Source organism: Montipora foliosa, chromosome 9, assembly GCF_036669935.1.
Source record: "Montipora foliosa isolate CH-2021 chromosome 9, ASM3666993v2, whole genome shotgun sequence".
NCBI lineage: Eukaryota > Metazoa > Cnidaria > Anthozoa > Scleractinia > Acroporidae > Montipora > Montipora foliosa.
In genome coordinates this window covers 43,809,705-43,837,204 of record NC_090877.1, presented here as the reverse complement: position 1 = coordinate 43,837,204, position 27,500 = coordinate 43,809,705, and the positions used below count along the sequence as shown (strand labels likewise).

At 40.7% G+C, this 27,500-nt stretch overlaps 1 pseudogene; it reads right to left on the bottom strand.

Annotated features, from left to right (window-relative positions):
- LOC137969938 (lamin-B1-like) overlaps positions 1–23,770 on the bottom strand; it is a 27,665-nt pseudogene extending 3,895 nt beyond the window's left edge.
- Between the last annotated feature and the right edge of the window lie 3,730 nt (positions 23,771–27,500).

The following is a 27,500-nucleotide window of genomic DNA, read 5'->3' as shown; positions in this document are numbered from 1 at the left end:
CCTTCTTCTTTGTCTGCGGTGAAGCTTTACTAAAACCCTATTGGAGAACGGCGCACCGCCTGCTAGGCAAGCGTCCTTACCATTTACTGTTGTTGTCTTGGACAGAACTCCTCAGGTGAAGTACAAGTACTTATTGATGCACAGATACCTTTTGGGCCGGTGAGTGCAGTAACAATTTAGACCCCAGAGTCCTTCGCTGATGCGCATAACTTATGAAGAGAAGAGCTCTACGGGTTGGTCATGATCAGGCCTAAGATCCAAGAATGGTGAAAAAATGAGCCGGTCAATAAAAAATGTACGCCCTTAAATACTTTGCTTGTATGGGGTGCATGCCAACCATGTGTTATTATGAAAAAATCTTATCCAACGATACAAAATCATCTAATGGGATGCACATCATCGTTTTAATTATCTTTCATAGCAAGGGACGTCTAATTAAAAAAGAACTACAAAAGTGTAGTATTGCCTTTGTGGCTTCATTAAAAGCTGTCTTGTAATCTGCAAAGCATAATAAAAAAACCCGTAAATAATCAACAACAAAAGGAGAGCCAGTTTTATCAACCAACTTACTTTGCAAACAATATTTTGCGATAAACGTCTCACCAATACTAGGAGGTCAAGTATGGGCGTGGCATGGGTGGCTGAAATTCGACCCTCTGTTGACTGTTAATCTGGCTAAGTCTGTCTTGATGTTTTCGGACAGAGAACTGAAGTTAGTAGCGGGTATAACACGGATGGATCCGCCGTGACCGTTCTTCGGACTTGAGCCCTGAAATTTGTTTAAAAAAGAGAGAGAATGACAACCAGAGGCACTTGATCGGGAACACTCTACGCACCAAGGGGCCCTTTTCCCATGTGTCTCCAACAGCGCAGTGGTAGAGCATCCGAACTAGTAATCGGAAGGTCGTACGTTCGACTCCTGCAAAGGAGCACTCGGATTTTTCCGATCATCCCCTATAGCTCATCGGTAGAGCAGGTTTTAGGTTTGACTCCTGCAAAGGAGCACTCGGATTTTTCCGATCATCCCATATATCTCAGTGATAGAACATCCGAACTAGTAATCGGAAGGTCGTAGGTTCGACTCCTGCAAAGGAGCACTCGGATTTTTCCAATCATCCCATATATCTCAGTGGTAGAACATCCGAACTAGTAATCGGAAGGTCGTTGGTTCGACTCCTTCGAAGGAGCACTCGGATTTTTTTCCCTAGTATCCCCTACACACCACCGCAAAAAAAGCATTTAAGGGTGCCTAAAAGACACCCACCTGGTATGTTAGCTACGCCATGCTGGTGACGCACAGCAAGGCCGATATAGCTGTCCATAGCTGCTAACTGAGCACATGAGTATTTTGTCTGATCATGCGCGAAGGGAATCGAATTATATGAGTTCGGCGCCATTTGTTATTTTGAAAGCGATGCCCGCGGGTTTTAAACGGGCGATCTACGCTTTGAAAAAGATCTTGTCAAGAGAGATGAAAGAATGTAACAAAATTACACACTTTTCTATCACTATGGATATTCTTCGTGTTTGTCGGTGGTTCGGATGAGAATATTTTAATGATCAAATTAAAGTGCGAACAAAACGACTCGGAGATAAAGGCCCAAAGAAGTGGAGTTTGGCATTTGATTTACAACTGAAGAAAACCAACAAGGCGCCATTTATTAAGTGTGCTTTTCCTTTATAGCAGAATAAGAATGATTTGCCATAGCAGATAGCGTATATCATTGTTTTCAGGTTATTTACAGTGCTTTGATGATGCAAAAAAGATGATTATAATAGAACAATATAGTAATAATAGAACATCAAATAGCTGTTTTTTTCTATTTCTGCAAAAGTGTAAATCAAATTGGGAGCTTCACCGCAAACACAACAGACTGATAAAGTGTCTTAATCGTCTTCTCGACAATTATTATTCACAAACAATATGTTACACATCAGATTTGTCATGTACTGCCTCTTCCAACAATCCATATACTGTAGTATAAAATCAATAAATGTTCACTACAATTCACGGGTAAAACAAGGTACAAAATTATCTTGAAAACTAGATGAACAATAATACTTTCAAATTTGCAATGAGAGTAAGCATGGGAATTCATCTACATATTACCTTGAATGTTATTTTTATCCAAAAAATGTTGAATAAATACTGGGTACAGTGTAGCAAGTCTTTACGAGCATTTACAATGTATGTAAAAACCAACATAGTGTGAGAAAGAGGGAGAGAGTGGTTTGCTTAAGTTGATAGAAATGAACCCCTATATTATTCATGTTTACTTCAGACCTAAAATGGCCATGTTTGACCCAAGAAGTTGTGGTCCCCACTCACGTATAACCATTCCTGCGAGATATCTGATGAAGTTACTGATATTTCCAGAAATGCTGGTTGCAATAAGGCCACCTTGCAGCCTATGCCTGTGGCTTTCCTTTGGTTGTATGGTCAAAACACAACACCATCGCCTTGTTTGGAGGAACGATCAACACTGCAGCAAATCTTGGATGCTGATGATCGTGTTGTGTAATGTGGTCTTCAAGGTCTTGAACAGAAGAGAAATCCAAGTCTGCAATAATTTCAAGTTTCTGGAAGATCGTTCATCATTGTGCTGCTGGAGGACTTGTCTGACCTCTAGGTTTGGTTGCTGGGCTGGCAGTTGAAACAATTGTGATAACCGATTTTCTTTCATCATTAAGTTGACATACAATGGTATTACAAGGTTAAGGTGTTGTAACTGTTTGGGTTAGGGACGTCAGGGTGGTTTAGCGATTATCCACTGCGCCTCCCACCTCTGTGATCCGGGCTCAACCCTGGCCTCGGGCTGTATGTGAGTTTCAGTCGATCTCAATCTGACTCCGAGGGTTTTCCTCCGGGTACTCCGGTTTTCCTCCCTCATCAAAATCGACTCGCAGTCAATTACATCCGGCTGCGGACGGACACCCTCGATTGGGATCACCTCTGTATCCTTCCCTTTCATTGCATTAAATGAATACAATTATTATTATCATTATCATTATCATTATCATTATCATCATCATTAATAGGAAGAGTTTCATGGAGTCCAGTAAGTACTGCAATAATTTATTACTGTCCAGGCATTTAACTTCCACTCAGGCTCCGACCTACAGCTGACTGGCAAATATATGAAAGCATTAACCACTCAGTTTCATCTAGATGCAGCTTCTTGGTGACTCTTATACAGACTGTATCTCGTCTTGGTGTAGCTGATTGGCTATTGCAAGTACTCTGATGACCCTGGTTTGCTGTGTGCCATGAACTGACTGACCAGATGCTGGGTTCACACAAATTGCATTTCACCACTGTGTTATTGTTTAACTTCTTGTGTCCACGGACATGCTCGGGATGATGACATTTTCTGCAGTGTGGCGGTGCCTTGTTGGGTGAGGGTGCACTGGTGCTATTAACAGGTCTGACGTGGGAATTGGTACATGTAAATGGTTGGGTAGCTGGATTGAGATTGGCAACTTCATTGTTTAGCTGTCTTACTATAGCTAATGATGCTGTCAAACTTCTCTGACTCTATTTCTCTTAAACCTGAGATTTCATTGGGCGAATCGTCTGTTAATACTTTTCCTCTGTCACTAAAGTGAGTCTCATGAGGTGCACATGTACATGTGTGGTGGACGCAAGATTTAGAATGGCTGTTTTTGCAATCTCACTCAAGGTCCTACCATTTTTCCTTAAGGAAATCCTTACGAAGTGGGCACGAAGTCGAACCATTCAGGCATTCATAATTTGTGGAAAGAATGAAAGCAGCCATTCTAAACGGTGTCCAGTCTTTATCCTGGGTGGAAATGTTACATGCATGTAAGTCACATTGTTTTGCTTGATCTGCGGGCTTAATTTCTCCCTGGTAACCTGGAGGCAAAACAATAGTTAATTTTCATACTGTTGTTGGAGCCAGACAATGGTGATAGTGTGACATGAGTGGGAGCACTTCTGTTGCTTCTGTTTTTTGAAGAGAAGAGGCTCTGTCCCTGACTACGAGAGATTTTGCTAAGCATGGAAGACAGTACTTGAGCACATCTTATTTTTTAAAAAGCGAAGTCGATGTGTGAAAATGAAAACTGTTTACGTGTGGTGAAAAATGATCTTAAATGTGATTGTTTATCTTTTGACTAGAAAATAGACTTGACTTTCTTTCTAAGTTCATCCGCAGTGTCAGAACCTTTTGTTTGTCAACGGAGTATGCTATGGGTATTTTCCACAGGATATTCATCAAAAAAGGTGATGTAATTTGTAAGAAGGTTATACAGTTGAGGAGCATAGTTTAGTTGAACCTCGAACAATTTCTCATCACTGTATGTCTTACAAGTGTCCAACCTGCATACACGATCTCTAGAATTAGACTAATTCTCCAGGGCTTAGGGTTATCTACCAGTTTGCTTCTTGGGAATGTGAAGAGGCCCTATATTTGGCACTACATACAGAATGGATGCTTGTGATGTGTTCTGCAGCAAGCTGCTGTCCAAGGGATTCTTGGCAGGAGCAGTTAGCAATGGGAATGAATAGCAGGAGTGATCAGTCAAAATATTGTCATGTTCGCTAAGAGTAAGCGGTTACGTTTGCACTGGATGTGAGCTGATAAGCTTTTTGAGAGACTTGCTCGTATATGATTTGTCTACTGTAGAATTGGCTGGCTGAAAACAAGGAATTTTTTCAGATAGGCGCAGCCAAATCAGTGCTCATTATGACATCATATGCAGCATCAAAGTCTGCCTTTGACTTTAGTCTTCAGCTCTGTAAAATCCAACAGATGTAAATCTTCAATTTTCTGCATTGTTCGAACATTGCCACTGTCGCAGTATTGATGAATGTTGATTCTCTGTCTCTCAAGTTCAGGATTAAAAAATGATTCTGTAAGCCAGTCAGGCATCAGAGAGGCATAACAGTTACTGATATCATGCATGCATGATGCAGATGTAATCAATCTTTGGCATGATTCAGAATCTATACCATTTTGATGATGTATGTGAATTATAAGCTTGTTCCACTGCTATTGCTGGCCGGGGTCTCCTTGTACATGTAAGCTTTAACAACTATAATACACATGGTCTTTGTTTCAGAAGATTGATCTTTCTGAGGCCTTTTTTTGGGTGAATGGGTGTAAAGTCCTCATTACTATTTGTAATGAAATCTTCGAAAGATTTGAAACGATATTCAAACATTGTGCTCACAACATTGTTAACAGTTCTCCTGGCAAATTAAGGTATGCCCCATAATATCTTCAGTTTCAATTCCTTCTTGATTTATTTGATTACTCCTGAGATACAAGTAATGGTCAATTTGAAAAGAATTGCATGTTTGGCTGAGACAGTAGCATAAGTTGTAAATAAATGAAACAACCCTTTTTTGTTCAGACATGTACTGTGTGCGGTCTGCTGAATGCCTGAAACCTGTAATAGAACCCAGGATAGTGTCAAACAACTTTGTAGCATTTTCCTGCTGAAATGCAAAACTCTCTTAACCTGTCAGGATCATACACTGTTAAATTTCTTGCTTCTTTATTACTATATCATGGTAGATCGTCTTCTTGAACATGTCAATTTCCTTTTTTATGTCACATCCTGCAGTAAGTGGGAAATAAATTTTCATACAGATTTGAAATTGTGAGTTATTAGAATTTGGGGCTGTATGAAGACAACACCCAAGAGTTCCCTCCTGAATGATTTTCTTTATTGTTTGTAGAACAAAGTATGATAATACTGTAAGGAGGTCAACGAAAACCTGTTAGTGATTTTGTTTGTTTGTTTGTTTGCGATTTTTTAAGTTAGCTAATTTGCATCCTCACTGACACCACCAGGCCTACAACTTGTTTGTTAATTGGTGGGGTAACACGAGTCTACTTATCACATCAGCAGATTGTCATATGTCAATCACCTGTACCGTCAGAAAAGTATGAAAAATAAAATTTTAAATATGTTTATTTGTATTTCAAAACTGCGGCTCAAATGATCAATCACATATATTCTTGAAAATGGTTCATTGATAAATTTACACAATTAGATGAGGAGGTGAAACTGGCCAAGAATTTCCTTTCAATACTTCAGATTATAAATCTGCACTGCTAAGAACAAAAAATAATCAAGAGAATTTCTTTGACCCCAAAGCTCAGTCCAGAGTCAAGGAGTCCAGGGTGTGAATTTTAGGGGGATGAAGCCCTTATGAAAGTACTGATTGCAGAGGAGTTCAGTTGCTTTCTGATAAAGTCTTTAATTTTTCCATCATTTTTAATAGGTTCTTCCTTGGTATAACTATCATCTCCCTAGTGTTCTACCAGTATCTGTATCTGACATTCCTCGATTCCACATTTGTGTTTTCTTTTTCACTGTTCTTCCACGCTGGTTGAGATTCATGTGAACAAAGTTTTAAACAAATAAAATAAGTTAAATCTGTTAAATTTTATTTCTCAATAAAATTATTACATGCTGCTGGCATCAATGCGCTTGAAGGTGAAGCCATATCATAGAAAAGCGTTTGCAGATAAGGAAAGGCAAACTGTTCAAAAATAACTGGAGGTAGCACTAACAGGATGAAACGACTTTCCAGTCCTTCTGTACTCTTGGACAGCTCTTCTTCATCCTTCACAAATAAGCTTGTCATCATCGATCGCGGTTCGAATACCGAAACATGACTCGAAGTCGTTCGTGTAGGCTTTGACCTTCTAAAATGAGCTTAGTTGCGACTTCTTTTTCCAAACTGAGCAACCATATTTCGGTCTTTCGACGCTTTCACCTAAGTTATAAAGCGCAAAAAGAAACAAGACTTCTGTTATTCCGAGAAGATTTCTCGCGAAGATCGCCATTGTTTTATTTCTGCCTTACACTTTGGGTACTCGAAAATTGGCGGGAAATGGACGCTTACGCGCGGAGCCGGTGCATACCAGCGGTTTTTTTTTTTTCATTACCAGGTGAAATGGTTATACGCATGCGTGATATGTTGGCCACACCGGGTGTGTCACCTTGCTTCTTTAGGTTTTTTTTTTTGTTTAATTTCTCCGATACATGAAGTCGTCACTTTGCCTATTTTTACTTTGGTTAGGTTTTTAGATTTAGTGCTACGTTCATTATTAGCCTAAACAACAATAATACTGTGGTTTCCATTTTACTTGAAAACAACGACTGTCTTGACATTTAAGCTGACCTGACACTTACCTTTCCATTAGGCAAGGAAGTTCCTGTAAACTTCCGTAGAGGCGCACCACCAGTTCTGCTTGCTCCAGCACGGTCCGGCCTGTCGCTCTGTGACCTGGCTTGTGGGTACATGCTCGCGGCATCATGGCCGCCGGTCTTAGTCTTCGGTTGTACAGCGTGTGGATGAAGTGGGTCAGTAGGAGGCTTTGAGAAAGGCTTGCTTTCAATCTTCCAGGGTACAGGGTCTGGGAGTCTGGTCCTGAGAAAATGGTGGCATTTCTTACAATATGAAATTAGCAGAAATACTAATCTTGGTGGCATAGAATTGGGCCGCAAAAAGGATTTTTTTTTTTTTTCGTGATATTTAGAGCTTTAAGATCGTTTTCGAATTTAAATGAACTTGGTCAGCACTTGCTCGAGTATCCTATTTCTATTTTGAGATTTGCAGGTTTTTGGCCAATTTATTCAAATCGTGCATCGTACCCAGTTCACTTGTCGTTTAACCTTTGCCTCAATAGCTACATTCACCTTTCAATGCCAATACACTATCATCTTAGCTGAAAATAATCTTCATTATGCACACGATAAAAAAGAGGGGTATTTGCGTACTACTAAGGCTACTAAGTATCTCAAATATTTGGTGTAGCTATTTTCATATGATTTAAACGGAAGATACGTGGTGTATTTGTCATTTAGTGGTTATCTATTGTTTAAAATTATCTAAACACGGTAAAACCTTCAGGGTTAGGATTAGGGTTAACGTTAGGGTTAGGTTAGGGTTATTGTATAATTACTGAAGGTTTACCTTGTTTAAAAAAATTGTAAACAACAGAAAAAAATACACCAAATACTACCATTTAAACTCTGTTTTCCGCTGCCCACCTTGGCGATCGAGGTGATGTCCGTTCCTTGATAGGCTCTTGATCCAGTTGACCGTCAGGCCCTGTGTCCCGCGTGGGAATTTGGTTCGGCACACCGAAAGGATAGGCAGCAGTTGTCCACGCCACAGCCTACACAATAAAGCGAGTCCGTTTAATTAATTAAGGCGACTCGAACCAATTTTGACACTTTCAGCAGTTTAAAAACGATCATAATGTTTTATTTAGGATTGACTCTACAACACTATCAACAAAAAAGCTAAGTCATGGAACCGAAGAAACAACAATTATTACAACATATCGTGACATAATAGGTTACCATAGCAACAGGAAAGTCACGTAAGAAGACCCGATAGTTAGTCTTAAAATGCAAGCCCCACTCGCGCGTTTCATATTTCATTGCTTAATATCTTGGTATATTTCTTTGCCATGAAGCATCTCACGAACTATTGAGGAGAATTGTGGAGAACGCAAGCATGTTACAGTGGAGTTTTTGCTTCTTTAATTTTCATGTAGTCTTTACCAATTCAAACAGTTCCATATAGTTAATGAAGGGGTAGTTTCTAAAGAAACTGTGGTGCTGCGTCGGTGGGGAAGTAGTACACAAAAATTTGGTTTTATCAACGGAGTTGATAATGTAAATTGGCCACCGTACAGAGATTCTAAAAGCTGACGTTTCGAGCGTTAGCCCTTCGTCAGAGCGAATCGAGGGATTATGGGTTACGTGTAGTTTTTATAGTAGAGTAGGAGCTACGCTATTGGTGGTAACATGGCAACGTGAAAAGTAGGAATATATTAGTTAAATGAAAAGCGTTCGTTAATACCGTGAGGATTAAGGGTGCCGATTTGAAAGATGAATTTTTGTTCCAGATTCTTGCGGCTTTCCGTGGTACCTAGATGTAGGGAAAGGCCGCAGATAGCCATGTGTTTTTTGGAGTGGTTAGGCAGATTAAAATGGCGAGCGACTGGCTTGGATGCATCCTTGTCATTCTTCTCAACATCGCGAAGATGTTCGCGGAATCGGTCACCTAGTCGTCTACCTGTCTCACCAATGTATAATTTATTGCATAACGTGCAGGTTATGCAATAAATGACATTTGCGGAGGTACATGTGAAACGATCGGTGATCTTAACAGATCGCTTAGGTCCCGATATCTTGCTAGTGTTAACAATGAAAAGACAAGTTTTGCACCGTGAGCGCGCGCATTTGAAAGTGCCGGGTTGCTCGTTAGTTTTGAGCGCGCTTCTAACTAAAAAGTTGCCTACGTTTTTGTCGCGTTTGAATGAAATAAGTGGAGGTTGCGAAAAGATTCTACCAGTCTCGGGATCATTTTGGAGTAATTTAAAATTACTAAGAATGATGCTTTTGACTGCGTGATTATGAGGATGGAAAGTGAGGCTGAATGGAATTCTGTCATTCTTATCTTTTTGTGACGTTTGTAGTGATGACTGTCGATCAAATTGTTGGGCGCGATGATGGCCCGCTTTGACCACAGAGACAGGATAGCCACGTTTTTCGAAGAACTGGCACATCTCCTCTGATTTGCTGGAAAAATCGGAGTCATCACTACATAGACGTCGAAGTCTAAGAAATTGAGAATAAGGGATGGAGTTCTTGACATGTGATGGATGTGACGATGAATACAACAAATAACTGTGTGAATCAGTAGGTTTGTAGTGCACACTAGTACATAGCACGTTGCCTCTAATAGAAACTTTGATATCTAGAAAAGCCAATGAAGTTTCCGAAATTTCCCAGGTATATTTAAGAGCCGGATGAAAAGAGTTGACGGAGGTTATAAATTGATCGAGTTCTTCTCTGCTGGATGAAATAGCGCCGATGCAGTCGTCGATGTAACGGCCGTAGAGTTCAGGTTTGGGGCCGTTGTACTGATTAAAAAATTGGTTTTCAACATAGCCTACAAAAAGATTGGCATAGCTAGGTCCCATTCTTGTGCCCATCGCTACACCATTAATTTGTTTGTAATAGTTGCCGGCGAATGAAAAACAATTAAGCGTTAAAACTAGTTCAGCAAGGCGGAGGAGCGTTTCCGAGCTAGGTTCTTTGACAGTGCGTTGATCGAAAAAGTGTTTAAGTGCTTGAAGACCTTCGCTATTAGGAATGACTGTGTATAGAGATGTAATGTCCATGGTGAAAATAAGTTTGTCTTGGCCGGAGAAATTGAAATCGCGGAAAATTGTAGTGCGTGTGTACTGTCTTTAATGTATGATGGCAAAGATTTGACGATAGGCGTCATAATCCTGTCTAAGTAGCTAGAAATGAGTTCGGTGGGGCAACTACAGGCAGAAACGATAGGGCGACCTGGGTTGTTGGGTTTGTGAATTTTAGGCAAGAAGTAAATGCACGAAGTTCTAGGGGTGTTGATGATGAGATTAGTGGCAGTGTCCGGTAATTCTTGATTAACTATAAGATTTTGAATGGTGTCTTTGACAAGTTTTTGATTTTTGGAAGTGTGATCTTTAGGGATTTTGGCATAAAACGAGGTGTCCGAAAGTTGCCGCAAAGCTTCTTTTTGGTAAAGGTCGGACCGCCAAACAACTACCGCGCCGCCTTTGTCGGCCGATTTGACAACTATGTCGTTGCGTTTACTAAGATTTTTAAGCGCCGCCCACTCTTCCGAGGAAAGGTTGGAAAATTTAGTGTTGCGATTGAATTTAAGTTTGTGAATGTCGTGACGGCATTTTTTGGTGAAAAAATCTAAAGAGGCAAATTGTCCCTCTGGGGGAGTCCATTTGGATTTTCGAACTAGAAGTGTTTCAAAAATATCTTTATTAGAAGTGTCCGAATCATCCTCTTTGTCGTGAAAAAAGGCTTTTAACTGAACGCGGCGAAGGAATTTTTCGACATCTTGCTTAATAGAAAATTCGTTGGTGCGTTTGGTAATAGGGACAAAATTTAGGCCCTTACTGAGAACAGATTTCTCTGGGTCAGTAAGCGGAAGATTTTCTGGAATTGTAATTACGGTATAAAATGGTGTCAAAGACACCATTCAAAATCTTATAGTTAATCAAGAATTACCGGACACTGCCACTAATCTCATCATCAACACCCCTAGAACTTCGTGCATTTACTTCTTGCCTAAAATTCACAAACCCAACAACCCAGGTCGCCCTATCGTTTCTGCCTGTAGTTGCCCCACCGAACTCATTTCTAGCTACTTAGACAGGATTATGACGCCTATCGTCAAATCTTTGCCATCATACATTAAAGACAGTACACACGCACTACAAATTTTCCGCGATTTCAATTTCTCCGGCCAAGACAAACTTATTTTCACCATGGACATTACATCTCTATACACAGTCATTCCTAATAGCGAAGGTCTTCAAGCACTTAAACACTTTTTCGATCAACGCACTGTCAAAGAACCTAGCTCGGAAACGCTCCTCCGCCTTGCTGAACTAGTTTTAACGCTTAATTGTTTTTCATTCGCCGGCAACTATTACAAACAAATTAATGGTGTAGCGATGGGCACAAGAATGGGACCTAGCTATGCCAATCTTTTTGTAGGCTATGTTGAAAACCAATTTTTTAATCAGTACAACGGCCCCAAACCTGAACTCTACGGCCGTTACATCGACGACTGCATCGGCGCTATTTCATCCAGCAGAGAAGAACTCGATCAATTTATAACCTCCGTCAACTCTTTTCATCCGGCTCTTAAATATACCTGGGAAATTTCGGAAACTTCATTGGCTTTTCTAGATATCAAAGTTTCTATTAGAGGCAACGTGCTATGTACTAGTGTGCACTACAAACCTACTGATTCACACAGTTATTTGTTGTATTCATCGTCACATCCATCACATGTCAAGAACTCCATCCCTTATTCTCAATTTCTTAGACTTCGACGTCTATGTAGTGATGACTCCGATTTTTCCAGCAAATCAGAGGAGATGTGCCAGTTCTTCGAAAAACGTGGCTATCCTGTCTCTGTGGTCAAAGCGGGCCATCATCGCGCCCAACAATTTGATCGACAGTCATCACTACAAACGTCACAAAAAGATAAGAATGACAGAATTCCATTCAGCCTCACTTTCCATCCTCATAATCACGCAGTCAAAAGCATCATTCTTAGTAATTTTAAATTACTCCAAAATGATCCCGAGACTGGTAGAATCTTTTCGCAACCTCCACTTATTTCATTCAAACGCGACAAAAACGTAGGCAACTTTTTAGTTAGAAGCGCGCTCAAAACTAACGAGCAACCCGGCACTTTCAAATGCGCGCGCTCACGGTGCAAAACTTGTCTTTTCATTGTTAACACTAGCAAGATATCGGGACCTAAGCGATCTGTTAAGATCACCGATCGTTTCACATGTACCTCCGCAAATGTCATTTATTGCATAACCTGCACGTTATGCAATAAATTATACATTGGTGAGACAGGTAGACGACTAGGTGACCGATTCCGCGAACATCTTCGCGATGTTGAGAAGAATGACAAGGATGCATCCAAGCCAGTCGCTCGCCATTTTAATCTGCCTAACCACTCCAAAAAACACATGGCTATCTGCGGCCTTTCCCTACATCTAGGTACCACGGAAAGCCGCAAGAATCTGGAACAAAAATTCATCTTTCAAATCGGCACCCTTAATCCTCACGGTATTAACGAACGCTTTTCATTTAACTAATATATTCCTACTTTTCACGTTGCCATGTTACCACCAATAGCGTAGCTCCTACTCTACTATAAAAACTACACGTAACCCATAATCCCTCGATTCGCTCTGACGAAGGGCTAACGCTCGAAACGTCAGCTTTTAGAATCTCTGTACGGTGGCCAATTTACATTATCAACTCCGTTGATAAAACCAAATTTTTCCATATAGTTAAGCCAACTTGCAAATAATTCATATTTTTTTACGAAGTTGGTAACAGTTATCACGGACTTCTTATTAATAATCTCCAATTTTATAGCACGCACCTCAATTGTACTTAAGCTTAGGTTTCATCGTTCTCTTGCATATTTAGTTGTTTCCATTTTATCTCAACCCATCCCCCACTAAGAATAGAGAGCTTAAGCACCCACGTTTTTGAGACGCGGACGGCAACCGGAAGTGACCTGTTTTTCCTTTTAATTTGTTTACACACAATCACATTTAAATTGCTACGATCTTTTCCCCATTAGAGATGATTAGTATAAAAATCTGGGAGGCACCATTGCCCTGGCAAGCGAAAATTTCTCTTCCGGTTGCCGTCCGCCTCTCAAAAACGCGCGTGCTTAAGCTCCCTAATGTATCTGATATACACAATTAATAGCTAATTTCCTCTAAATTGACTATTATCGTTAAATTAGGGCACTCTGTCCCAGGACGTGTGGGAAATGATCATATTTGTTTGAAAAGACAACCCAAGTGTATGGACATAGGACTCGAACCTGGGAATGTTCATTAATTTAACCCATCACCTAACCACTTTAATTGACCACCACACCGCTAGCTGCTCAGGGAAAATATTTTAAACACTATTAATTTGATAATGCTATATTATCACTCGGACACAAACGGCAAACTTATCAAACTTTACTACAAAGCTAAACATTTTAATTAATCTAGCTTAGGCCTAATTACTATTCAGCAATAATGTTATATGGGAGACTTAGATAAATCCTTTTTTGGGGAGTGGTGAAGCAGAGTGAAGCTGTTCCTATAGAGTTGAAACTCCGGGTTCAAATCCTATCCACGGATATAATTTTTATCTTCCTTTTTTTTTTTCTCTGCTACTACAAGTCCTGGGACACTGTGTCCGAATTCATCTGATATACACAATTCAGAAAAAAATAGCAATTGTGTATATCACATAAATTCGGGGCGGAAGACATGCTGGACCATTCTCGACAAATTATTTTCCCTTTGAGCTAAATCAGCCGGCGTTACCTGCCCATTAGGCTTGCAAAGGATAGTGATACATTCCGGTCCAGTTTCCCACTTATGCTGCTCCTTCAACAAGAAGTCCGATGGAGGATTGTGCCTCGACAAACTCGCTGCAGACCACACCTACAAGGTGAGGAAGTACGCAGTCCCTTTTTAATCGGACATCATCAAAAATTTTAACGGTGTAGTAAAAATCCGGTTGTGAAGCAAACAAACAAAAATACAGTTTACGTAAGTATAGCTACACGTGGATTTAAGTTTATCTACATCTACGTGCTGTGAATTTAAGTGCGTCATTAAAGTCGGCTTTAGAGTTGGCTTTTTCTTATCAAACCTCATGAGTCGACTTTTTAAAGCAAGCTCTTTTCAACTGGAAGCTTTTTAACTCTAACAATGGGTCGAAATTTGTCATCTGTAAAAAGGCTTGCAGTGTGTCACAGTATTAGGTGTCATTAAAATGTATTGCTGTCGTGCAGTTATCCACAAATAGCCTTTAGTTACCAGGCCTTTCGTGTCATTTAGGTCGGAGAATCATCATGGCGTGGCTAGCGAGGAGCTAAAGCTGAAGACAAATAATTCTACTCCATTCAGTTTTCAAATCGCATTCCTCTGCTAGTACACTCAACGGAAGAAGCTTTCCAAAAAGCGACTGGGAGCGGTTACAAATGATGATAAGACAAGCCAAGTTTGACACCTTGAACTTTCCACCGTTGATAGCGACCCTTAATTAGACTGAAGTATCCTAGTGAGTTTTCAGTTCTGAACATTAGCTTTGACTCTTTCTCAAGCGCACTTGTCGAAATAAGACCATCCAAGGCTAACGTTTAAAGGGGAATCTCCAGTCCTACAAAAAGGTCATCTTACAGCGGAGGAAATATTAATGTTTGCAACCAAATTTACTTATGATGTTTTCAAATAAAGCGTTTGTTTTAGAGGAAATGGGACGCCATATTGTGACGTATTATGGTTGCCTTATTATTTTGACACCAAACGTCTAGAGGTACATTAACAATTGAGCAACCTTGACACATCACAATTATTTAAGATGACGACATCCGGGAAATCTGAAAGTGAAAATAACTGTTCTGCTTGTCCTAAAACAAAAGCTTTCTTTGAAAAAGATTCTTAAGCAAATTTCATTGTACAAATAATTTGCTTCTCATTAAAGTCATGTGGGGATTTTCTGGCGATTTCAGGGACAAGATCTTTAAGTCGCCAGGCCAACGTGGTGAAACTCTTGGTGAAGTTGATTATACTCACAGTTGCATGCGACAGAGCCTTTAGCTTTGTTCTTGGTGGAAAATGGAATACTGTGACAGGTCTGCCAGCGGCATTTTTTTGTTGAATCATGTACCCACCAATCTCTTCATCCTTAGAGTAGAAAACGTTGAATGAGTAAATGGATAATGGAGTAAGCAAATAAGACAAAGAAAAAGCCTAGATAAGGCCTTAAGTCGACGGGAAAAGGGGGGAGGGGGTATCGCGTTTACCTATCAAAATTAACTATGCGTTTGCTTTAGGCACTGATAAAACATGAAGGCTATTTAGTGGAAAGAGAATGGAACTAAAACAAAGACGTTTGCCTGCGAAATGAAGAAATGAAGGTGATATAGATAATTTGCAGCCGGTCCCAAGAAACCCTAACACTGAAGAAATGTGAAAGTGGTGGATGACATGAAATGACATGTCAGCCAAAATGACAGCGATTAAAAGCAAGGTGTAAGCCACATGGAGTTGTTAAAATGAAACAAACTCACTTTGAAGCTTGAAGTATTGAACACCCTCACGTAGTTGCCGTCTGGGCTGACTTCTAAGATCCGAACATTTCCTGTGTGACTGGATTGACAAGCATTCATAAGGTATTAAGCAAAATGAAAAACTCCAAAGCTTTCGTTTGTGAGCTTTTATGAGTTTAGCGACGGACCCACCATAGGCTGGAGGACTACATATACATAAGCTTCCAACCAACGTAGCAGAGATGATACAGAGCTTAAGCAACCTCGATCCCGGGGACTCTCTTCTTCTCTGGGAGCGAGGTTGATGGTTTATGCCCTTTTAGAGGAAGGTTGTCCAATGGGCCACTTCTACTCTTTGTTTGCTCTCCAATTTGCTTTTATTCATTTTCTCTTGGGACCATTGTAAGTCTCAAGAGAAACTGGAAACAATGCTGGTGCAAATATTTGAAGGGCAAGCAAAGAGTATAATGCTAATTTGGAAAGTGGCCTATACAGCAACACAGCGCGATTCACATTGTTTGGTATAGGCCACACAACGTGACCCTTAATTAAACCAAGAACTCTTACCAGAATCCTAAACAATAACACAGGGGTTCTTAAGCTGAAGAAGAGATCTTGTGGCGTGTATGCAAAGTATTATGCATATGAATGGGGAGCTTAAACACGCGACAAATACCTGAATGTAGGGCTGTTATGGTCCTCGACGTTAGGTACATAAGACCAAGTGCGTCGGTACGGGCTGACCGTGGATATTCGAGGAATAACAGTTTTTGTTTTACTGCCGATCAAAGTTCCTAATGACAGAAAAAGAATGATGTTACTCTTGGTTAAGATGTGAAGAAACGAGTAACCGTAAATCTTGCACAGCAGATGAATGCAATAATTAATAAATGCATATGTTGTACAGTATTGTTCACACAGGAATCAATGAAAAAAAAAAACAACTGTGTGAGGCCATAGGTAGAGCCACAGGGTTTTCGATAGACAGTTTGAGTAATCACTTCCAAAAGACCTCCCCTGAAACCGTTACGGTACAATAAGCCGTGGTAGGTTGAGTCCATATAATACCCTAACCCCCCTCTGAGACCATGCCATACGTCATAGAAGAGAATCTTATGAGAAACATACCCTGCATGCCTGCAATAGTCTTTGGTTGTGTGATCGGCTGTCGTATCGTTTTACTTGCAACTTCTGGTAAAGGGTGGAGGCCAAGAGTCACAGCAGGACGTTTTGTAGTGGGGGGTGGTACTTTTCCCGAACTAGTGGAATGCCAGGTACTTTCCATGGTCACGTTTAGCCTGAAAAAAGAGAAAAGGAAATTAGCTACTGAATGTTCCACAATAACTCTTTATTTTACAATGCTCTTTCAAATTCAGTTACGAATTTCATCAAAGTTAATTAACACCAAACGAAATAAAAAAGACCAAACTGTTGTCATCTCATTCAGTTTCGAGGAAAACGGCATCGTCTTGAGCAAAAGGAAAAGTATGGCATGAATAAAAAAGAGAGTGACTGTTCAGGCATGTCTTTTCCCTGCCAGCAGAAGTCTCTTTTCTTTCGCGTTCGCTGGGCTGACGAGTACGGGAAAAGAGACCTTTGCCATGGGTCGAAACTTGCTTTGATCCAACCACCGTCCGCGACCTTAAACGGCACTGTTCAAAACGCATGCCCCGTGATATGTTTGCTGACTGTAACATGGGCCTCCTGTGTCTCGCGCATTCCTTTACAATGATTCCGCTGTTGTTAAGTGAGCCCGTACAACATGTGAAGTATCACGTGAGGAATCAGTCGCTAAGTAACCGCCGCGCATGCTCAACACAGTGAGATTCGACCCATGGCAGAAAAGAGACCTCTGTAAACGGGGAAGGATGTCTTCAACATTTCAACTCGATGGCAATACTGTAGACTGGTGGGAAAACGTGTTTTGTTGCGCTTAATCTATTTGACAGTCTCTTAGGGTGAATAGATATGAAAGATTGAACACATGTAAAATACCTTGTTTCCTCCGCCTCCAACAAAGTGGCAAATGCATCCAGTTCCAGATCCAGAGGTAAATACGCATTGTAAGCAAGTTCCAGCTCACGCACTTTGGCCATCAATGCCTCCTGAAGCTCGCGTAACTTAGCCTCAAGGTTCTTCACGGTGTTTGCTGCTTGCTGACGTTCCGTTTCCAAGTTTTGAATAAGACCAGAATTCCGAATTTCCAAACTTGAACACTGCAAGGATATATTAATTGTATTTTACACCATACTAAAAGGATAAAATTTTCATTTCGTAACAAAATAATATTGCTTTCAATTATATAATCGCTGATGGTCTACACATGGGATCCACAAGATGATCCGTCGAACCAAAAGAACTCTTGGATCGACGTAAAATGACTCACTGCACATATTCACTCCAGCAAAAATTGGTCCCATTTAGATTCCTTGTGGATTAATAATAATTCTCTAAACACTAGTAAACGTAGTTTAGTTATTTTCAAATGCAACATCATTTTCTCCATTTGCCAATAATTTTTGGAACGCAGCAATAATACAAACGCATGACCCAAAAGTGAGGAGCAGTTGTTTTGGTCATCGGTGGGGTTATGCACATATGTGCCTCCTGTGTCTTTGGGATTCCTGATGTGTAGCATGCAAGTGTATTTAAGCGGGTTGAGGAATCCATTTCAAGTGTTGTTAACGTTTTTGTCCTCCCTATCTTCGCCTTTCCCACTGATTTTATCGGTGTGACGGCTGCCTGTTTCTTTCCCATGCCGCATTGGGGCTCATGGTTGAGTTGCCAAGATTTGCCAGCTATGGGAGTAGTCACCATCAACGAGCTGGCTGCCAATAGTGGAAGCTCCTGGATGTTTCTCAGGCACCCAATTTCCACTTTCCGACTCAGCTGTAACATGGTGAGAAATACCTTGGCCTCCAGATTGATGTTTTTGGAGTGCAGTGCCTCTAGTTGAGCTTTAAAATGAATGTTGTCATCAGTAGCAGCTGCAAGGTTGCGGGATTCAGTATCCAACTGCATCCTCATCTGATTCATCTGTCAGAGAGAAAACCAAGAAATTTATACACTTGAATTAAAATAATGCCATACGATCGTTTTCTTCCGAATCCAATGTACTGAAAGTACATCTAGCATTGCTCAGGTTACAATTACCCTCCAGTCTACCAGCAGTTCTAAATTGGCTATACGAGGGTCAGTTCCCATTTATTATGCTAATGTGAGGAAGCAAAGTTCATGAAATCTATGTCCCTACATATGAAAATCAAATAAATAACCCAATGAAGAAACAAAAGCACGAGGGAACAAGTGCTCTGGCATTCACTGGGTCAGCGGTATTCTGATATAGTATACGCGTGCGCCTTCGCATGTGCTTCTATGTGTTACTCTGTTCAGAATACCTGGCAGTTTGTACAGCTTGCATTTTCTAGTGTCCTCTCCCTCCTCTCCCCTTTGTCTACATGCTACATGTAGGTACTCCACCCAGTGTTCTTCCAGTTCAGTGTGACGGGTGTTAGCTAGAGGGCTGGGGCTGGGTTTGGCAGGAGGGGCTCGTGGCTGGGTTGCAGGTAGAGCAGGTTCTGGGGTGAACTTCTTTCTACTTGGTCTTGAGGTCGGCAGTTGCAGCCCCCATGTTTGTGGGCACCAATAAACTCCAGGTGCGACTTGGGAGTTAATTTCTGCTAGCTAGTGTGTGTATGGTAAAAGCTTTTGAAGTCGCGTAGGGAAGGAGGGTGCGACGGGTGCGCCCTTCCCCCTCCCCCCTCCAAAAAAAAAAGGCAGGCTGTGGAGGTTCACTTTTTTGTCGACCAACAATTTTAAAAAAGTGAATTGATAAAAAAAAAGACATTTGTTATAGTTCTGTTCTCATTCACTGTTTGTGTGGGAGGTTTGGTCTTGGCACACCACTGAAAGTGCTGATCATCATGCTTTGCGGCAACAAACCCAGAAAATAATACCGATTGTCACCTTCATTTCTATTTTTGTTCTTTTCAAATAGTTACACATTCTTCTCTAAAACTGTAAAATACATACGTACCGCAGTCTCTGCGCCAAAAAAAAAATCCATTTTGAAGTTCAATAGTTTGAGTAATATCCACTCTTTAATAGACCAATTTCGATATATCAAAATTCAATCCTAAGCAAAAGGCATCATCTCGAGGCTCTGGGGAATAAATATAAGCATTTGTATAATTATATAAGTTTATTCCCCAGAGCCTCGAAATGATGCCTTTTGTTTTCGACTGAATTTTAATATATCGAAATTGGTCTATTTGGCTTTGGCTGTCGGTTTTCATATCTCACTGCCTTCAAAACATACGAGATGCAGTCTCAGACAGCCTCATTTTCAAAATTTCCCGGGGGAGCAAGCCCCCTGAACCCCCCTCGAGGCTCGCGCCTCTAGCACTCGTTTGGTCCGTCTCCTCATTGTATCGCACCCTCCCGCAACAAAACCTGCCTACTGGCCCGTTCTGATTCATGATATGGTACAGAATCACACACTCGTGCAGACAAGGCCACTTTCACCCATTAAAATTTTTTTTCATGATTATGAATATACAAGAATTTTAAAAGTTATAAAAAATAACAAAGTTGACAGTTACTTGTGAAAATACATTGTTCGTGGGAAGAACAAAGAGAACTTATTAATGACTGCAGTACATGTTCACATACCCCACTCTGATAGGAAGCCTCTGATTCTTCCTTGAATCGTCGCAATTCTGCTTCACTATGCGCCTTCACTTTGGCCAGCATTGCAGACAAATTTTCATCACTTTTGTGTTCATGGAACCTTCCCTCAACAAGGAGGATTATCCTGTTTGCTTCCTCCAGACGACAGCGAATCTCATGAAGCTCCTTCAGGGATTATTTAATTTTTAGTGTCCAAAACATTGATTAGAACATAATAGACTTTATTTAAAATAACTGCTATGGCTGCTGTGCTTTAATCTCCCATGCACAATCATGTTCAATCCCAAATATGGACAAATTATCCAAATGTGACAAACACATCAACAAGTATGAAAAGATATGTATTTGTTATTTATATTTGTCATTTAGCTAGCTAGTTTACTAAACAGTACAAAGAAATCTTGTGGTTGTTGTTGTTGTTGTTGTTGATATACCCTCCCATAAAGCGTGCCTTGAAAATGCACCTGCAGAGGTGAGGGTGGTTGCTACTTTGGTTAATTCACTGGCATTAACGCCTTTATCGCTACAAGGGCATTATTAGCTCATGTAAAGTGATTGCAGGAAGCTGGGATGAAGGTCAAAAGAGAAGCCACCTGGAATCACTTCAGGCATTAAAACAACTTTGGAAGTAAAAAAAGCTGACGGTTTAAAGTCTACATTAAGATCATAACAACTTAGCTCACTTCCACGTAAGCATCTATACAGTTGGTAACTCAAAATATAAACCATAATAGTAACCCATTGGCTCCTAAACGGGCCCCCATACACCTTATTCCAAAATGGTCGCCATTTAAATATTCTTTTGTTTTTATTCAAATTAGACCTTGATGCCTCGTTCAAGGCAAAATGTTCTTTTGAATTTTCAGCTCAAGAACGAGGCATCAAGGGCTAATTTGAATAAAAACAAAAGAATATTTAAATGATGGCGATTTTGAAATAAGGTGTATTGACTAGTAAAATCATCTGGCGTTAAACAGAATAAAATGCAGATTAGTTCGCACTCCTAGGGGTCCAAAGGTTGAAGGGACAAAGGTTGAAGGTTTTCGAGTGGATGTACAGGTTGTTAACTATAAAAATTTATGATCTACTGAACTATCTTCAAGACACACTGGTAACAACTATGGTTCCTACAGCTTCCTTAGAACTATTAATTAATGTTGCATCTTTAATTTTAAAAAACTCCTAGAATTTGTTGCTCTAATATTATCAATGAATGTACGGAAGAAATTTGTAAATACCTTTTCATGAAGCTGTTGCTGGAAGCCAAGTTTTTCTTTGAGCTGATTGGCCAGAGTTTGCAGGTCAGCTTTAGCTGCTACCTCGGTGTCTAAAGCTTGCTGAGTTTGTGTTAATGTAGCCTGGAGATTGTCTCTGTCCCTCACGTGGGCCATGTGCGAATTCTGATGTTGGGTAGCTGTGACTCGTGCATCTTGCAAAAGAGCTTCTTTGTCTACAATGACCCGTTGTGCATCTGTCAGAGCATTCTCTGTCTTTTTGCGCACATTTTTCTCCTCTGCCAGTCTGAAAAATTCACACATAAATGAAAACATCATCCTTTACAAAAAGAAAAGCAATCACTTTGAATAGACAAAAATTTGCCTTTGAGAAGTGACTAGACTAGATTGCATTCAAGTACTTAATTCAATGTATTGAGGGTGAGACTGTGTAATCCGCCCGGGGGGAGGGGGGAGGGGGGTGGGGAACCGCCCCTGGGTAATCCGTATAAGACATGAATTTTTTGAATGACCTTTAGTCCACTTATAAAATGCAGACTAGCGCCCATTGTTAGGGCAACACAAATGAGCTGTTAAAAAGTCCTCTCATTGTTCAAAAGAATGAGAAATCAATGGGCCAATCTATTTACTGACGCCTGCAGTCTGCATTTTGCTTTCACCAACCGGGCAATTTTCCAAATGATGATGAGGAGCTTTATTTAAAGTGTCAACTGTATTTAGCCCTGGAACACTAATTGGAGACGCAGCACAGAAATCAAATTAAATCAAAACGTATCAAATGATAGCTTGGTTTTTGCGTAGAGAAGAAAGACAGAGCTATGCTCAGAACAAAGCAGAGAACCAACGAACTCAAACCATATGTACGATTAATCTTGCTCTTTGTTAGCAGTATAGGTTACTCAGTCATTCCTAATTATTGCTGGTAACTGAGCCTTTTGATGATCAAAAAATGCCAGAACTGCTACCCTGTTGGTGACTTGTTTTGGTAAGACGACATTTTTGCAAAACCTCGTACCAAAATGACGACGGCATCACGTTTTTCCCGCCAAAATGACGCTTGTTTGCCCGCTTTCACTGTTGTTTTATGAGAAAATCTCGGACTCGCAGTCGTTCTCGTCCCAGTTTCTAAAGCTCTCTAGTATCCTGTATAGTCTCACGACTTTTAGGATCAATAAATATGTATGTATGTGTATGTAATACCCATGGCAACGACCAATTTCGATCGGCATCAATGCCATAAAGATTGAACGGCCTATTTCCATTTTTGAGTGGTCATAAATGGCAATGAAATTAAAGGAAATTAAAACAAACATTAAGCTAATCAGGGATGCCGCGAAGCGCCGGCTGACTGCGAAAATCGCCTCTTGAGAAAGGGGTGATCGCCGGCTGAATTTTGGCAGTCTTCGCCATCTTGAAGAATGCCGGGTGTTGCGAGACACTGGGAACAATCTTGTTTCCAGGTCCCTTTGATGTTCAGAGCAAGAACGTACCGCCTCAATGGAACGTTCAAGTGGAATTTATTCTTAGCTACAACCCTGCTAATGCAGATACATTTAATGACAAGTAAACTCAGAACTTACTTGTCTTCAAGCTCGGCCACCAGTGAGGAATTCTTCGCTGCTGCAAGCTGGTGTTGCGTTCTTTCGCGTGCCATTTCTTCAAGTTTGTTTCTCAACACTTCCAACTGTCGCTCGTACATGGCCTTCAACGCCACGATCTCATCTTCGAGAATCTTTGTGGTGTTGATGAGGTTTGCTGTTTCCATTCCACCACTCTGTTCGCGTATTTGCCGCACGCGCGAGACGTACGATGCGAACCGGTCGTTGAGACTCTGAAGATAATCCTTTTCCAAATAACGAGGAAAGAGAATCGGAGCACTTCTTGAAGTCATGATTGCTCTCAAATGAATGCGTCTCTATTCAATAATGGTGTCTTAACAGCTAAATCGCTACGAGACCCTCGAGTAAACAAACTCAAGTACTGAAGACAACTGTTACCCGCAGCTTCAAAGTCACTCACCTAACTTTAACATACCAACAAAAGTTATTGTCAAGGTGTATTGAAGGCAGGCAGATAGAACTGCTATTCCATCTTCTCCAGGAACACACATCAGCTACAGGGATCTAAAAATGCCTGGCAATGCTTAAGATGGTTTCTAAGCAATACTTCACAACCCACGCTGTATCGATAAAATAAATGCTAAAAGCACTTAATCAAAATCAAATAACCCTACAAGTTGCTTAGCAATATGTGATAAGAATGCTCTACCGCTCACGTTAAAATACTGTTGTTAAGGATACGAATGTGCTACGGTTGAACTGATCGGGCCCTTCCACGTCTCAGATCATCCTTCCCAAGGGCTCTTCTCGCAAGGTAAAGAACGGAGGGCAAGAACGAGTTTTCTAATAGTAACTTCGCAAAATTTCAAATAGCCTATTATTCTTACAGATGTCTTGATAGTAAAGCTGTTAAGCGAAAAATCGTTCGTTTTGTGATACAAGCATGACACTTGGCAAAACAAAATCTGGGGTGGAAGCGGAATATTGAATAATGAATAACGGCTCAAAAAGAAACTGAATAAGGAATATTTAGCGTTCGCACATTCGGAATAAAGAATTTTACGGTTTCCGTCATAGGATAACGAATGCGGAAAAATGCATCTCAAACAGAATTTTAATGATGAATAACAAAAAACTCGGAAAGAAATAAATCAAAAGAATAATGAGTAAATGAGATCCAAAAGGTTTCTGGCTGGCTGACTAGTACACCATTCATGACGTCAGAGTAAGTCACGTGACAGAGTCAGGGATTGTTTAGGTGGTCGAGTGAACAATTAACGTCAGTTTTTGATATTGATCATGAATAGCCCATTTCCGAGTTGCTGCATTCCTCAGTTTCAAAGAGAGTCCTGGTGCACAACCATTCAAATGGAAATTCTTATGCAAATCAAACTCGATCCTTTCCGTCACAATAGTTGTGCACCAAGACTCACTTCAAAACCGAGACAAACAGCAACTCGGAAATGGCCCATTTCGTCATAACAATGTCAAAGTAGGTGTGGATTCACGAGGCGATAACCGAGTCAGGGATCTGAAAACTACTTTGACAGTTTTATGACGAAATTCATGATCAAGAACAGGTCAGACGCATGAAAAACTGATATCAATCAGGAGCCCATCTGGAGCCTACAACTCTACTGTGTTCGTGCAACGGCGTTTTCACAAGTAAGGTTATTTTTAGATTGAATTTCCCGCTAATTAGACTCCCACAGGAGCCCGATGACCAATTACAAGAAATTAAGCTGATGTCATAGGGTCACCGAACCACAACTGCCTTTGTTTTTTGACCTAATTCGCGGGAAGGGCTAGTGTAAAAATAAACCTACTTGTGAAAACGCCGTTTCACAGACGCTGTATGGAAGTTGCACGCTCCAGATGGGCTCCTGCATCAATTGGTTTTTTACAATAACAAAAAGGCAAAGGGGTCAAAATTAAGTCAAAACACGAGAAGAACGCGAGCCAAAAATGCAATTTCAATCTGACACGATCTAATGGAAAAAACGGAAACTTTCTATTGGTTAAAAATTTACCGGTCGACGTTTCATGTTGTTTTCAAAATTTGCGCTTTCGCTCGTTGCGTCAATATCGTATAAATTAAAAATTTATGTGTATGTCCGCTTATGGACAATAAAAATTAGCCGATGAGCGCACGAGAATTTTGCAGTCATTGTAAAAAAAAATATTTCAAGACGTACTGGAGAAGTGTCTTCCTTTGCTTTGTCTTTTGATTTCTCGGCGCTTTCGTCGAGGTTAGTACACAAACTTTAGGTTAAAAATGCTCACTGAAACTTTGTTGATAGTTGTTTCTTTATAATTTGATGGCTGTCGCTTGTTAAATACCGTTAATGAAGCCTTTCCGGCTAAATCGCAGAATACCCTGCAACACTAGCAATTATATATTCTGAGTAGCTCTTACCGCGCACCGGTGGCTCAATTGATTGAGCACCGGGCTGCCATGCGGGAGGTCGTGAGTTCGACTCCGGCCGGACCAACACTCAGGGTGCTTTAATAACTGAGGAGAAAGTGCTGCCTTTGTAATTACATCCGCAAATGGTTAGACTTTCAAGTCTTCTCGGATAAGGACGATAAGCCGGAGGTCCCGTCTCAAAAATAACTTCCATGTTCATTAGTTCCCTGTGGTTCGTTAAAGAACCCACTCACTATTCGAGAAGAGCAGGGAATCAAGTTCCCGGTGTTGTGGCTGTCCTCTGTGTGTATATCACTGTGGGTGGGTATAGCAGGTCCACATCAGCTGAATAGCTGCCAAAACTTCAACCTGCTCAAACAAATAAATAACAAACCGACAAACAAACAAATGGCTACGCAGAAATGTGTTCGATATATCATTATTCACACATGGTTACGGGGTTTCATGGTTAAATTTGGATATTAATTTGTTTAGAAATCTCAGTAAAGACTTGTGAGACAAAGAAAACAGAACTGAGCCGTAAAATTTGACCACAAAGTCTTGTAGTCCTGCCTGAATATTGATGTAACGAACTCCGTCTCGGCCTGTTGCTCTGTTATCTACAGTTATTTAGGCGTAGGTACTGATGTCAAACTGGTTAGACTTCAGTTATTGTAGTGCTTATCAAGAGTTGTTATACGGGTCAAGTAACTTCGCTGAATTATGAATAAATTACAACAGAGTAACCGCGTAGACCGGTAGCCACCCTCCAGAGAACTTGAGTGAATTGTGAATAAATTACAACGGAGCAGCTGCGTAAACGAGTGGCCACCCTCCTGAGAACTTGAATGAATTGTGAATAAATTACAACGGAGTAGCTGCGTAAACGCGTAGCCACCCTCCAGAGAACTTGAGTGAATTGTGAATAAATTACAACGGAGTAGCTGCGTAAACGCGTAGGCACCTTCCAGAGAACTTGTGTGAATTGTGAATAAATTACAACGGAGTAGCTGCGTAAACGCGTAGCCACCCTCCAGAGAACTTGAGTGAATTGTGAATAAATTACAACGGAGTAGCTGCGTAAACGCGTAGGCACCTTCCAGAGAACTTGTGTGAATTGTGAATAAATTACAACGGAGTAGCTGCGTAAACGAGTGGCCACCCTCCAGAGAACTTGAGTGAATTATGAATAAATTACAACGAAGTAGCTGCGTAGACGCGTAGCTACCTTCCAGAGAACTTGAGTGAATTATGAATGAATCACAACGGAGGAGCTGCGTAGAAAGAAAACCACCTTCCAGAGAACGTGAGTGAATTATGAATAAATGAGAACTTGAGTAGCCACCTAGAAGCGTTGCCGGCTGCACGGTGTAGCTAGAGATGCGGAGTATACTGCAATTGCTCCCGCCGCCTTTCCTGTGTACCAATGGCGGATGTGTGATGGGATGGATATGCTATACATTGTGTTTAACGCCCTTCATATTATTTTGCTTTTTAGAACCAGTCTTTCCGCGAAGATCACTACCGTTAGTTTTCAGTGATCTCACAGGGACCGCTGTGTTCACGCTGATCAGCATTTCGATCAGATTATCACTGTGTGTAACACGATTCAAAATATACGATGTCGTTGTACTTCTGAAAAAGCTAAATGAAGTCGTTGGTGCTCTTTAACTGTGAAACGAAGCCGTTGGGCTCGTTTAATAAAACAAACTCGCCCTTTGAGGCAAAACAATGGCAGATGCGTGATGCGATGTATATGCTATAGACAGCGTTTATGAAACGCCCTTCCTATTTTTTTCTTTTTAGAACCAGTATTGTTAGTTTTGATCTCACAGGACCGCTGTGTTCACGCTGATCAGCATTTCGATCAGATTATCACTGTGTGTAACACAACTCAAAATATACGAAGGGTCTTTTATGGTCCAATTTTGTTTCTAGAATGTTCATGT